Source organism: Propithecus coquereli, unplaced genomic scaffold (assembly GCF_000956105.1).
Source record: "Propithecus coquereli isolate 6110/MARCELLA unplaced genomic scaffold, Pcoq_1.0 Scaffold162, whole genome shotgun sequence".
Classification (NCBI taxonomy): Eukaryota; Metazoa; Chordata; class Mammalia; order Primates; family Indriidae; genus Propithecus; species Propithecus coquereli.
This window is the reverse complement of record NW_012140747.1, coordinates 2,715,257-2,730,664: the sequence shown is the minus strand read 5'-3', so window position 1 is coordinate 2,730,664 and position 15,408 is coordinate 2,715,257. Positions and strand designations below refer to the sequence as shown.

The window sequence follows — 15,408 nt, the reverse complement described above, 5'->3', positions numbered from 1 at the left end:
TCTCCAGTGAAGTGAAAAATCCAGGGTGTGGACATCTGGGTGGCATTTTCCAGCTTGTGGTCCACGCTGGCGAATACACAGAGATACTCCCCTGAGCAATCTCACCAAACCCTGTCTCCCTGCCTTCATCCCCTCCGAAATCACACTCACTCAATGTGTTCGGCGTGCCACAGTTGACTGTTAATTGCCGTATCTAGCGAATAAAATCAAGATCAACACCGACTAGCCGGGTCCTCACACCCACACACGTCCCCGCACCTTTAGAAACATTTCCAGTGACGGTCACGTGAGCCACAGAACTCTCTCTCACACTCCGTGTGCATCTTCCCACGGGCGTGCTCACACACTGGCTTTTTATTTGTGCTCCCATGGGGAATATTTCAACTCTTGGATAGGAATTTCATTAACAAAGGAAGGGGAGGGGAAGGCGGGAGGAAAGTAGAGAGGAGGGGAGTGGGAGAGGGCGGGGGAAAGAAACAAAAATAGTTTTTGAAGAAGACCTAAAATTGTATCATCCTAGCCGGAATCTCCCCCACTAACTGTTCTTTATTTGTGCATTCTGTGCCTGAAAGAAAACAACTTTTCATTAATTGGGCGATTGTCCAGGCTCTTGGCGTGGCACCGGGCCAGCAGAGCTGTGACATCAGTCGCCCCAGACCTATGCTTTGAAATGAGGCGACCTCTAACTGGAAGCCCGTGCTTAATAAGGAAGTCGGTGAAAGGGTGCAGGGTCCCCTTTCTCTTCCCCTCCTTCTCTCGGACACATCTCTCTCGGCCAGTCTTGGAGGAGACTCTCCCGTGGCTAAGAAAGAGGACAGGGACGAGAAGGTAGTGACAAGAAAGTTCCATGAGACTCTCAAGAAGTCCCTGCCTGAGTATCAAACCTGAATAACCAGGGAGCGTCGTAACCTCGGCAAACTTTCAGTGGTTCTGCTGCCCACGCTGCAGGTTTTTCAGGTCCTTGCTTGAGCAGTGCCCTCCCAGGCGTAAACAAACGTGCTATCAGCAGCCTGCGTCAGCCTATTTAAGCAGGCTGGCATCAGCGATCGCAGCTTACAAACCCGGGGCTTGCCTTTGCCACCTCCACGTAAGTAACTTTCAAAGGTTTGCCTTTAATGCGGAGGGATGCACTTGTGTAGAAACTAGACCAAAATGCTGCTGTTACTGTATTTGCTCTTCTGCTGGAAAACGGGAGACTAAAAAAATGAAAACTAGCTCCCAAGCAGGGAGCTAGAAAGTGCTGGAGGGTGTAAGATATCAGACCCTTGCAAACACACATGCATGGGGTCGAGGTGAATTTGGAGCAAGGAGGAGTCCAGGTTGGTCTTTTGGCCACAGATTAGGTATTTTTCTTGCTCTCTCCTATTTCTGAAAGACACTTTGCAACCAGCAGTTGCGCCAGGTGACTATGATTTCATCATTTAGAAGCCGATTATTGCTATTCTACATCCCAGGCTTTTAATCTAAACTTAGACATAATATCATTTAAAAATATGTTTTGCGTTGGATGTAAGGGAGGAGGGAGGCATCTCTGGATTGAGTAGAAGTGGCTCGACTTTGAATTTGCAGTGTTATTTTTTGTTTCATCTGGTTCTCATGATGCTTATTTACAACAACGAAAACATTGATCTTGTTTAGATGAAAAGGAATCCCAGGCTTTGGGGTTTCAAGGAAATGCAGGTTTGTGATATTTGAGCACAATGGTATCCAAATATTCAGGGTACACTGTTAATCAAAGTGGAATAAGAGTCATTGGATAAAAAAGTACAGCATACCACATATCATAGCTTAGATGAGAAGGTCTTCAAGAGACGAGGAATGCAAGAAGTTCCCATGACGTGGTACTGCCACTCGGCAGGGCCCTGTAGTGTATTTAGTCCAATAGGGGTAAGTGTAACCAGGGCAGGCAGAGAACAAGACAAAGGTCCTGGGGGCAGGGTGGGGAAGGGAGGAGCAGAGAGTAGAGAAATAATAATTATACATCATATTCAGAAAATGCATGTTGGATACTGTAAGGAATAGAGCATGACATTAATTCCATAGTTCAGCCCTTTTCGTCAAGAAGCTGGTAGAAGCCAAGGACCTTTCCCAGGTATTCCACCCCCATGTGGACCCCACCACCACCCTCACACCCCTAACACACCTTGATGCTCACTTTCTGGACTCCTGGAAATCCACAGACCCGAACTTAAGCTCATGCATTATTTTTGGTTTAAGCTCATGCATTATTTTTGGTTTAAGCTCATGCATTACTTTCTAACTGGGCTGAAGCTGCTGACGGGGAACGTCCAGGGAAGTGGGGGGTTAAAACCCTCAACATGGCGGGCACTTTCTCGGCCACCACGCTGAAGCTCAGTTATAAGTTCGTAAAGGTCTTATTTCAATCAAGCAAATAAGGATTAAGGAGTTTCTCTGAGCAAAGGTAAGTTGAGAGCTGGGAGGAAGAGAAAAGAAGTGAAAGGTGGACCCTTTTCTCAAAGAGCTCGAAATCTAAAGTCCAGGGACATAACTAATAAGAAACCAGACCAAAAAATAGAACATATTGGATGATTCTGTTTGTATAAAATGCTAGAAAATGCAGACTAATTGATAATAAAAGAAGGCAGATCAGTGGTTGCTTAGGGAAGGGGTTCACTGAGGTTTGGGGGGATTTCTCAAGGGGTGCAGGAACCTTTAGGGAGTGACATGTTCACTCTTGTGACTGCAGTGACCATTTTTCATGTGTGAAGCTGTATCAGATTGTGCACTTTAAACATGCAGTATTATATGATAATTAAACACCAACAAATAGTACTTTAACCATATAATTCCTTTTTATAATTAAAACTATTTCTAAAAATCAGCCTCTGTAACAGATTGAAAATAAAAGATGGGTATTTTGGGGGGAAAAAATTAAGTTCAGTAAATAATGTACAGGGACTGGACAGGATCATAGACTTTTATAGAACTGGGAGGTCCCCAGAGATTATCTAACCCCATGGTTGTCGGACCCGGAGAACTTCTAAAACATGTATCAATGATTGGGCCCCACCCCAGAACAACTGAATCAGAATCCCAGGGTGTGCAGCCCTGGCATTGGTTTTTAAACCCAAACCCTTCGCTTGACAGATGAGGACAGAAGCCCAGAGAGGGGTGGGGATGGCCTCTGGCTACGCAGCCACCAAGTCCCAGCAGGATGAGGCTGGGAGGCCCAGGGAGGACAGCTCAGGAGCTCAGAGGAAGAGGCTGCTTCTGGGTCCTCAAATGCACACTTCAGCTCTAGCAGGGACAGGGTACCCAGCGCCTTGCAAGCAAATTCTTAGAATCCAGACATGCTTCGGGGCAGCAGGTCGGAAAAATTAGTCAGGGCCTCAAAGGTGCATGATTTAAGGACTGTGCTAACGGGTGAGAAAGGATGTTTCAGAACTGAAGCTTCCTTTTGTTCCCCACCTAACATCTGGCATAAGCAAGAGGATTATCATTATCGAAAAGAAATCTTAGCGGACACACTGTGCACTCTGCCCTGGGGGACAGCCAAGTGGTTCTTGCAGGAAATAGCATGAGTTCTCAGCATCGGGATGAGTCTGTTTGGGGCTACAGCGTCTTTGAATTAGGATTTCCAGGTCAGGCCCAGGCAAAAGCATGGGTGGGTTGTCTTTGTGACTCCCGTCCTTCCTGTCTGCCCCTCACCTCCTCCCCAGCACCTGTGTGGGTGTAGGAGCCTGCGCCAGGGTCAGGTGGGACCGTGGGATGTCACCCCTTCACCCTGGCCAGCTGACATGTTTAGGATGGTCCCCATCTCCCTTTCAATCCAAATGTGCCACTTCAGGGTCTCATTCTCTCAAGGGCTTGACTTACTCATCTCTGGACAACTAATGAAAGTTATATGTTAATAGACAATAATTGTTTAATGAGTTATGTCCCTCCCTGGCATATTAAATAGGTTCCAGCAAGATAACATATCTGGGAGTTCTTTGAGATGTCATATACATATAATTACCATTTGAATTTTAAAATGGGGCAATCAGGAGAATCAAAGTTTTAGGCAAAATATATAATCCCTACTGGCCAGAATTCCTAGCAGCTTGCTAGGGGGAGATACCAAGATTATAGATTTTCAGCAGAATCCTTCAAATTTCATACAATAGGCAACTACTTACAAGCTGTGGGCCCTGACAGATTTCTTCTTCTGAATTAGTCCATTCTTTGTTAAATGCGTTCATACTCATCAGAAGTAGCTGCATTTCATTTATCTTTCTGAAAAAGGGAGATCTACCTTAAGGTTACTACAGTGGAAACAAAATGTCAAGAGATTCTGCTCATAGGGCTTTTAAAATATCAGCGGGTTCCTTCTCCAGAGCAGAAGGCTGGCACTAGCAGAGCAGCTTGCCTAGTCTTTGTGACCAGGAGCCTCCTTCCTTGGGAACCCAGTCCTGCAGCCTGGGGCACCCCTGTCCCCAGTCCCTGTGGCCCTGGGCATATGACAGCCATTTCATCCCATTTGAAAAACTGAGATTGCTGCAGCTCTAGACAGCAAGTGGGAGCTGCATGGGGTGCGTCCTGCCTCTGCAGAGGGGCGTGGCTGGGTGTATAATTAACATCCCTTCTGGGGAAACAGGGTCCCCAGGTGGTGGGGGGGCCCGGGGCAGCTGGGTGGGGAGGGGAGGGTGACGGTGAGCTCCATCCTGAGCCCCTGGGAGACTCAGGACTCCAGCTCTGGGGAAAGGATCAGGCTGTTGGCATCAAGGTGGCAGCCAACACTGGGTCGTGCTGCTGTCGGAAGCCAAATGCTTCTTCCTGCCATTCAGAGTTTCACCAAAAAAAAATTTTTTTTGAAAGCAAATGACAGAGTTTGCACAGCTGATAAAATCGGTTTGTATAAGTGGTAGAATTTCTTCCTTCCTTAGATGACTTTTCCTTGAACATTTCCTCTTCACCTTTATTTCCGAATTCTCTCCGTGTAGAATGGCTTAGTTCAAAGGGTCACCTGGGACATTTTTTTTTAAGGCTGTCTTATAACCTAACCCAGCTTAATTTTTGGATGCTGTTGACGGCTTTCTCAGACTTTTTTTTTTTTTGAGACAGAATCTCACTGTTTTCCCCGAGCTAGAGTGAGTGCCGTGGCGTCAGCCTAGCTCACAGCAACCTCACACTCCTGGGCTCAAGCGATCCTCCTGCCTCAGCCTCCCGAGTAGCTGGGACTACAGGCATGTGCCACCATGCCCGGCTAATTTTTTCTATATTATTTTTAGTTGTCCTATTAATTTCATTCTATTTTTAGTAGAGACGGGGTCTCGCTCTCAGGCTGGTCTCGAACTCCTGAGCTCAAACAATCCTCCCGTCTCGGCCTCCCAGAGTGCTAGGATTACAGGTGTGAGCCACCGCGCCCGGCCCAGACTTTTTAAATGTCCACTAAACATGGACAGTGGACAGGGCTAATAGATGACATTGTTAGCAGAAGCGTGGCCCGCAGCTCAGAGTGATTTATCAAGCACTCACCCACCCATTGAAAAACCAACTGCGGAGGATCCCAGGGCAGCTCCTGGTCTGTCCCGGACCGCATGCATCCTGCCATCTCACCTGGGCATCACCTGCCAGTGGGGAACAGGCCTCAGAGAGAGCTGCAGAGAAGCCCGATGCTGCAAGTGGGAGGCCTGTATCTCCTGGAGCAGGGGGTGCTGTCTTCCTGGGCCTGCTCACGGGGACCCCCCTGCCTCTCAGGGCCCTGATGGTGATGTGGCATTCCGGTGCTGTTGATTCCAAACACCCAGGGGGTTTGGGACGCGGTGGGGTGAGAGTCTGTGACCAAGCAGGTGTGGCTTAGACTGTCCTTTTTATTTGCTGGGAAAGTGCCAACATCCATCTTTTAGCAATATGCTGGATAATCTTCCACGGAACTCCAGTGTGGCCAAGTCCTGCCAGAAGACGGAGCAGCCTGGGGGGGCGGAGTGCAGTTCTGGTGGCAGGAACCTGGGTCCTAGTTTCTCAGCTGTCATGGCATTTTAAGGCGAGAGGGAGCCTGAAAGATTAGTTGCCCCAGTGGGATTATTAATAGAATCCCCTTTTACTCTCAAAAATACCTGGCCTGAGCAATAACCTGTACGGTCACCTGTGAATACAATCCATGAAGGTACAAGAGAGTAAAGTGACTGGCTTGGGATCTCGGGATTAGCTGGTGGCTGAGCTGGCTGTAGAAGCCAGGCGTCCCCAGGCCTCCTCATTCTGGCCTGTGCCAAGTCACTTACTGTCCCTGTGGGTCCCGTGGGAAGCACTGTATCCTTACTGCCCAGACTGAGAACGGGTATATTGGGCGTGTTGGCTCAGCGGAAAGAAGTTCAGTATAAATGTTGGGAATTCAGGGACTTGTTCATCTCAAAGTCAAGTTACTCTGATATTGGCTTCAGGCTCTTATTAGCTCATATCCATGTTTGGGTAGCAATGGAAGCTCTTTTAAAAGTAGAGAAGTTAATTTTTACCCATCCCTACATAATTTCTTGTGACTTGCTTCTGGTGGTTTTGATAAACCATGACCAAACATGAAAACCCTGCCAGATCTTTCTCATATGAACGACTTTGCCCTTGTATGTTAAAACAAACAAACAACCCTAAGGCAGACATTGATCTCTTCGAATCTCTTAGTGTAAACTGGGCAGGAAACTAATGGCAGTCATTGTAGCCATTAGATCTCTAGGGATCACGATGGAAATTTCCTGGAATTCTTAAGGTCATGGCAGATCTGCCTTAGATAGTCTAGTCTTTGTTGATGTATTTTCATTTCCTTCCTGTGTAGCTTCTCCCTAAGGAAATTTACAGAAACAATCTTCCTTATCACTTATATCCCCTCAACCCTTTCCAGAGTTTTAGTTTACTGGTGCCCAAGAGTGAAATCTGTTTTACAAAAAAACTTTAATTCAATAACTAGCGCTGGAAGTGTCTATCAATTTATTTTGTATTCGTGACACTCTTTCTGGGAGGGAGACAGGCATGCTTCAGAGATGGCTGGAGCTGGGATTTAGGAAGCGGTGGCCACTTTCACTAGCACACCTGGCTCAGGTTGCCACCATTTAAAAGGGAGGAGAGTCCTTGGAACTAGCTCAAAAAAGCTCCTGGATGACTAAACCATAGTAAAATGAGATCTACAAGGAGCAGCAGAAGGACCTAATGTTATTTAGCTTGGACAAGAGGAGGCTAGAAAGCCACTGAATGATGCTGTTGAGAAGTATGGAGGGGACAGAGTGGAGGGGGAGGAAGGGATGGGCAAAAACCTACCTAACTGGTACAATGCACACTATCTGGGTGACAGGGACGCTTTTAACCCTGACTCGAGCATTGCAAAAGTGATCCATGTAACCAAAAACATTTGTACCCCCATAATACTTTTTAAATAAAAATAAAATAAAATGAAAATAAAACTCTCCTTCCACACCAAAGAAAGAAAGAAAAGCAAAGTATGGAGGGAGGTCACAGAGGTCAACGACCAACCACTCACCTTGCCCTTTTGAGGAAAAAACCAAGCCCAGGGATCGGTGTGGATGCGGCCCAAAGGACAGTGAGTGAGTCATGAAGTATTTCCTCCTTATATAAAAAATATATTGGAAAGAATTATACAGGCAAGCTCTGAAAGATGGTGCAGTCCCTCAATCTTTGAATTTTTAAAGTTTTTGTGTTTCCTTTTTTTGGTCTCAAGGCTTGTGTTAACATAGTCTTTAATTTATGGTATGCACAAGACGCCTAAGAGGTTTCAAATCTCATTTTATTTCTCCTGCTCTCCCACTCTTCCTCTTTGCCCTCATTCTTCTCACTCAACACTCCATTTTTAAGATCGACCTACGACCTACGTTGTTGATGATATTTCTAACACATTTTCAATAGTCTGTTAATTACATGCGCCTTTTACTGATCGAATCCTCCAGTGTTGGACATCTCTCCTGCCTCTGAGCCTCACAAAAATGCTGTAATAAATGTCCCCATACGTTTGCTCCACCACCCGTTAGCTCTGGTTGGTGGAGACGGGGAAGAGAAAGGGGTGGGCTAGTGGCCTCTGTTTTCTTTAACAATATGGAGTATTGAACTGCCCATGATAAATGGAGACACGATAACACAAGCTCTGGTCTCGTGTTTCAAACATTTAGAGGCTTCTCCGGGTTCCTTAGTACTTTAATAAGAGATAGAGCAACAGAAATAATTTTCTAGAACTTAAAGAACATAATCTCCAGTGATCTCCCTTCTCAGTGTCATGTTCTTAAACTTGGCCTAATCAATTCTAGAAGCATTGATTACCTGGGCAAAACAAGTGAAACGTTCTAAGACATTTTATTACTCGTGAGGTTGAGCGAAGTTTCTGTTTTGCCATTTTAATGATTGCAAAACCTCATGTCGTTTGGTTGCCCAACATTATATCCTGAGTCATTGAGAAAGCTGGATTAGAACCTTAATACCTTGTATTTATATAATGTTATAATTGATGGTGCCATTCATAAATATAATCCATCTCATGGAATCCTACGACAGCGCTGGGAGGTAAGCAGGGCAGGATAATAGCTTCAACAGTAGATGAAGAAATGGAGGTCTAAGGCAATTAAGTGAATTGTCCAAAGTCACGTGGAGACTAAGTGATAGAGCTGGAAGGAGAATCTGGGTCTTCTCAAGTTCCGCCCAGTTTCTTTCTGCGACTCTATGTCTGAAGCTCCGAGAAGTGATCCGCTGTAGGTTCCTAGTTATCCCCTAAGCTGGACATGCCAGTGTATCTGTCCTCTTCAATTGTTTTGTGATATTAATGAGCTGGCTAAAGCTGCACACTCTGTTCGTCCCATTAGCCGAACACCTGTTCACAAAAACAACTCAATTAGGAAAAAATAAGAGTCATAAAACCGAGTCGCATGGCAACAAGCAGCACCAGTGGTTGGACTTTGGCATAATTTGGAGCCCTGGCAGGATACCACCAGCTGTGTGTCATTTTATCCATGACCTAACTGTAGTCATAAAATTAGAATGGTAGCTGGACCATAAAAAATAATAATTGATTAAAGTATTATTTGTACAAAGAGATCATTCCAGTCTCTCAAAGACTCTTTTCTGGACTTTTCAAAACATACAACCAACCTGAGGAAGTTATGCTTGCTTCTGTTAGGCAGGGTACAATGACCTACAGAAAGGTGTGTGACTGGGCAGTCTAAATATGTACCGCTCGCGCATGTGCAATAGCACACATGTTCTAACTCATGTATCTTACTATATAATTTGGGCTCGGGCAAAATATTATAGAGCCCAGCATATATTTTCAAAAAAATCAGTCATGATGTCATTCCCCAGAATTACAAATGAACTGCCTTTTTTAGAGTCAGGCACTGGGAGTGAGAACATTTTTAGAAAGAAAATGTTAACATTTTTAAGTGATTGGGTATCTCCAAAGCAATATGACAATTTTATCTACTTGACTCCCTATTATCTGTGTGTGGCTTATCTGTATTAGGTTTTTTTTAATACCAAGTCTGGTATTTCTATCATGAGCATTTACGTTTTTGAGTACCTTTCCTCTTCCATGCAACAAATACATCTCCCTATCCTGCGGTCTATTGATCTAATTAATTTAGTTAATGTTCTCCTAAACAAAACATAATTAGGAAGCTAAATGGGCAACCAAAAATTAATAACATACTCTAAAACACAAAAGGAATATTTATTAGCTGCCATTTTGACTTATTTGGGCCATTTTTCCTCCCCACAAACTATTAATTAATAGAAAGTTGATCTTTTTATTTGCTTCCAAGTTTAGTGGTGCAAATTTCTCTTAAGGTTTAATGGTTCTCTTCAGAAAATATGGAGACTTTTACCCACTTAGCAGAAATCTTTGTCTCATTTATTGGTGTATTAAAGGCATCAGACATTTTCAAAGATTAGATCTGGGCTGAGCATGTTGGTTCACGCCTGTAATCCTAGCACTCTGGGAGGCCGAGGCAGAAGGATCGCTTCAAGTCAGGAGTTCGAGACCAGCCTGAGCAAGAGTGAGACCCTGTCTGTACAAAGAACAGAAAAAATTAACCAGGCATGGTGGTGCATTCCTATAGTCCCAGCTACTCAGGAGGCTGAGGCAAGAGGATCACTTGAGCCCAGGAGTCTGAAGTTGCTGTGAGCTAGCCTGACATCACTATACTGTATCCTGGGCAACAGAGCAAGACTCTGTCTCAAAAAAAAAAAAAAAGACTAGATCTGATAATTCAATTTGTTCCCCAAATCTGACCCCTTCTGTATTATCTGGTTTGAAAAGCCCTGAGCACGTGGCTGTGCCCCATAGAAATCTCTAGGACAAACTGTTTTTGTTCCTCTGTTTATATTTGATCATAGGACTGAACTCTGTTTGAGATGTGATGGATATTCACACTTACTAAGCATTAGCACAACCACACTAACAATACCCAAAGCAGGCAGAGGCCCAGGCATTATTCATCCTACCAGACAAATGTCTACCCTACATATTCAAACTGAAAAAAAAAAAAGACAAAAAAAGGAAAGATCAGGAAGTTTGAAGCTGTAGTGTATCCTCTTACCTTTAACCACAGAGTGGCAATAATATGCAATATGCTTTCTGAAGAGTGAAAAACAGCCTTCTGGTCATCACTGTGGTTAGGTATGTGTTATTCTGTCTTCTAAGATCCTAAGACATCTGCAAAATTTCATTTTGTTCTTAATTCTGCTGGGTTTCTTAGAACAGAGAGTTTTCTAAGGTAAGAGGAAAGCTAACCTAAAAAGGAGGATCTGGAGAAGAGCAAGCTGATTTAGCAACTACACAGAGCACATGTAAAAGTGCACATCAGATATACAGAACTTAAAAATTTTAAAAAAGGCAGCCCTTCGTATTTTTAACTACCGAGAGACGTGCAATCCCTCAGCAAGGCTGAAACATCACAAACCAAGCCTGACGACACCTTTGCCTGAAAAAACTTGCAGGAATAAGAGGTACTCGGGAGGGTGAGGTCACTAGTGACTAGTTGGAATGGCATGAATTCGAGTATAGTTGGCATCTTGGTCTTCCTGCCTCATCAAGTCAAGGGCAGCGTGTTCCAGAACAGCATGCTTGCTTGTCTTTGTGAATTAGCAAGTGGTTCTGCATGTACCTGTAACTGTTACGTTGGGTCAAAAGTTAAGAGCTCAGACCTTCTGGGACAAACTTGAACAATTTCCCCAAAGTATCTGCGCTCTAATTTCTCATGTGTAAAATGGAGTCAGAACAAAGCTTGAAAGGGGAGATTCCATTATCTCTGTTGCCTAATGTCAAGTAGGTAACAGGGTTTTTTTCTTTATTTCAAAGTATCACGGGGTACAAATCATTTTGGTTACACAAATCGCTTTTATAATGTTTGAGTCATGGTTATAGGTGTGCCCCCTGCCTGTCCCCTCCTCCCCCCAACCCCCTGGTTGCTTTCCGTTGAGTTTTACTTCCCTCTACGCACACGTGTGCTCATCAGGTAGTTCCAGTTTAGTAGTGAGTACATGTGATGTTTGTTTCTCCATTCTTTAGATACTTCACTTAGGATAATGGTCTCCAGTTCCATCCAAATTGCTGCAAAAGGCATTAATTCATCCTTTCTTATGGATGAATTGCTGCAAAAGGCATTAATTCATACTTTCTTACGGATGGGTAGTACACCAGGGTATACATGTGCCACATTTTGTTGATCTACTCATGAATTGATGGGCACTTGGGATGATTCCACATCTTTGCAATTGTGAATTGTGCGGCAATAAACATTCGAATGTAGGTGTTTTTTTCATAAAATGACTTCTTTTCCTTTGGGTAAATACCCAGTAGTGGGATTGCTGGATTAAACGGTAGGTCTACTTTTAGTTATTCGAGGAATCTCCACGCTGTTTTCCATAGAGGTTATACTAATTTGCAGCCCCACCAACAGTGTATAGGTGTTTCTTTCTCTTTGCATCCATGTCAGCTCTATTGTTTTTGGACTTTTTAATAAAGGCCATTCTGACTAGAGTAAGGTGATATCTCATTGTGGTTTTAATTTGCATTCCCCTGATGATTATGACATTGAGCAGTTTTTATATGTTTATATGTCTGTCTTCTTTTGAAAAGTTTCTGTTCATGTCTTTTGCCCACTTTTTAATGGGGTTATTTGTTTTTTCCTTGCTGATTTGCTTGAGTTCTTTGTAGATTCTGGTTATTAGCCCTTTGTTGGATGTATAGCTTGAGAATATTTTCTCCCATTCTGTAGGTTGTCTATTTGCTCTGTTAATTATTTCCTTGGCTGTGCAGAAGCTTTTAATTTAATCAAGTCCCATTTATTTATTTTTGTTGTTGCTGTGACTGCCTTTGGGTTCTTCTTCATAAGTTCTTTGCCCATGCCAATATCTAGAAGAGTTTTTCCCACATTTTCTTCTAGAACTCTCATGGTTTCATGCCTTACATTTAAGTCCTTTACCCATCTTGAATTAATTTTTGTGAGCGGTGAGAGGTATGGGTCCTGTTTCATTCTTCCGCATGTGACTATCCAATTTCCCCAGCACCATTTATTGAATAGGGATTCTTTTCCCCAGTGTATATTGGTGTCTGCATTGTCAAAGATCACTTGATTGTATGTGGATGGTTTTTTTTGTTTGTTTTTAGACAGAGTCTCACTCTCTTGCCCGGGCTAGAGTGCCGTGGCGTCAGCCTAGCTCACAGCAACCTCAAACTTCTGGGCTCAAGTGATCCTCCTGCCTCAGCCTCCCAGGTAGCTGGGACTACAGGCACTCGCCACCATGCCCGGCTAATTTTTTCTAGTTTTAGTTGTTTGGCTGATTTCTTTCTATTTTTAGTAGAGACGGGGGTCTCGCTCTTGCTCAGGCTGGTCTCGAACTCCTGAGCTCAAACGATCCTCCTGCCTCGGCCTCCCAGAGTGCTAGGATTACAGGTGTGAGCCACTGCGCCCGGCTGTGGATGGTTTTATATCTGAGTTTTCTGTTCCATTGGTCTATGTCTCTATTTTTGCATAACAGGGCGTTTTAAAGAGATGCATGGAAATCTGCAAGAATGCCACCCCAGTATCTAAGGGAATGAAGCTGGAGAGACCACAATGTTGGCAACGGCCTACCCTACGCTAGGGAAAACCAGCTGCCCCTAACCCCAATCATGGACAGGTGGTGATTAAGTCAGAGTTCAAAATCCCAATAGGAGATTCAGTGATATCTTAGAATTTCTGACATCAATAGAGCATAAGAAGGATGTATTTGGAGGCATAAATCAATCTTGATGCTCATGTAATCCCAAATCACAAGCTGCCTTTACTGTTATATCCAGAATAAAAGGTAGAATTCTGAGTCTTCCCCTGATGCTGCAGATAAGTTATTTAATAGTTAACTCTTTTCAACTCCAGGATTAATTCGATTCTGATTTCTAAGAGAGGATTGTAACAAAAACTAAAATAACTGATATCAACCTGCTTTTGAGCTGGCGCTCAGCATAGCAGGAGTACGTTTCGATAGTTTAAACATTTGAGCACATTATTTGAGTTTATACGTATATCCTATTAGATCCACATCCTAATAGTTTCTCTCTTTTACGCTTTCTCTCCATCTCTCCGTCCTTTCTTCTTCTTTACCCAGTCATTTTCAATCCATCTCTGTAGTTTTCATTTGGAGACTCTGATATTTAGTTTTTTGGGTGACAGGGAGGGACCAATAATTAACACAGTTAATGTATTTTTCAAGTACAAAATCAAGTCCTGACTCCCAGGAGCTCTGTAGAAAACAAAATGGTAACATTTTTAGCATGATACAGACAAAAGGTCTTAGTAATTAGTTTTCCATACATTTTTCTGGTATCGTTCTTGGTGACCAGTGGAAATAACTGAGCTAGCCTGGAGACAGAGTCCAAGCTCTCACAAAATACCTCAGCTTCCGGGCTGAAACAGGAAATATTTTTACATAGTGAAGAGTAAACATATGGAAACTTTTAGCCCCAAGAAGTCATGCAGGCTGAAAACATACATAGCTTCAAGAAGGTTTAAATGCTATTCGTGGGTAAAAAGAATTCACAACAGCTTTGGCAAAAACTGAGTTTAACAATACAAGTGTTGATGAGGTTATGGGGCAAAGGAAATGCTATATACCTCTGGTAGTTTTGTTGAACAACTTTGGAAAACAAGTTATTATGTTGTAAAACTAAACAGCCATACACCCTATAAGCCAGAAGTTCTACTCCTAGTATTAATATAGAGAAATCCTCCTAGAGGTGCTTCACAAGGCATATACAAGAAAGTTCAGAGAGGCAATGTTCATAATAGCAAAAAAACCGCAAACAACGTAAATATCCACTGGTAGGAAAAGATATCTACATACACTGTAGTATGTTCACAAAATAGAAAACGCATTGAATATGAATGAACTTCTCTGTATGCAGAACATGGATGAATCTCAGAAACAATGTTGAGTGAAAAAAGCAATTCACCAAAGAATTATATAATATATGGTATGATACCACTTTTATACAACTCAAAAACAAACGAAACTTTTAAAAAATATATTCTTTTAGGGATTCAAACACATGTGATAGAACTAATTTAAATTTTGATTAATGCAAAATTCAGAATGGTGGTTTTCTCTGGGTCAGATCAGCAAGGGGGTGGGACGAGCGAAGAAATACAGGTAACTTCAGGTAGCTTCCATAGTCTTGGTAATGCTTTAATGCTTAAATTGGGCGGGGTTCACTAGTGTCTGTTTAATTTATGCTTCATAACTTACATGTACATTACATACACCCTCTAATAACTTAACGATGTCTGAGTGGAAAATGAAAATGTTTTCCCGAATCTTCCCTAATCTTCTAAGTAGACTTGGGAAACAACTCCCATACTTTTCCCAAAACTGTTATTTGGTGCCAATAATGAAATAAAACTTTGGGCAAGGTGGACTGCTGGTCTGATCAAGGATATGTTTTTATAAGAAAAACTTTTTTCAAATTTCAAAGTAATAAATAGTTATTACAGAAATTTTGAAAAGGCAGAAAAATATAAAGAAGAAAACTTTTCAGGTCATCCGTGTCACACAATCGAGACATAAACACTCTTAACATTTTATTGGATTTTTCTCCAGTGGTTTTTAATATGTAAAGCTGGAATCAATATAGTAGTTTCAAATATATTTTCCTATTTAGAGCCGGAATCTTGTTTCCCTGACGACAGCAATGACGCAAATGTATATATGATGTATTTGGAGTCTAATGTTCAGTTTGAAGCTCTGTTAAATATGTTGTCTACATAAATGATAACCCAAATTTTAGCATTTCCCTCACTAAGAAATTTAAGGAATTAGAGGACAATCAAACTCAAGCTTGCCAAATCTTTTTCACTGTAATTTTTGGCTTCTAAGTCATGTGCGTGACGAGGCGGAAGAAGTTTTTCCTTTAAAGATCTGCTTTCCTTTTTTTTTTTTTTTTTT

The 15,408-nt window shown here is 42.7% G+C and overlaps 1 protein-coding gene across 1 annotated transcript in view; it reads left to right on the top strand.

Annotated features, from left to right (window-relative positions):
- Positions 1-1,057: 1,057 nt before the first annotated feature.
- Positions 1,058-15,408, top strand: part of HOPX (HOP homeobox) — a 27,027-nt gene continuing 12,676 nt past the window's right edge. Inside the window, exon 1 of the mRNA XM_012641103.1 lies at positions 1,058-1,087. The gene's annotated coding sequence lies outside the window, so the exon portion shown is untranslated. The remainder of the gene's footprint in view (positions 1,088-15,408) is intronic.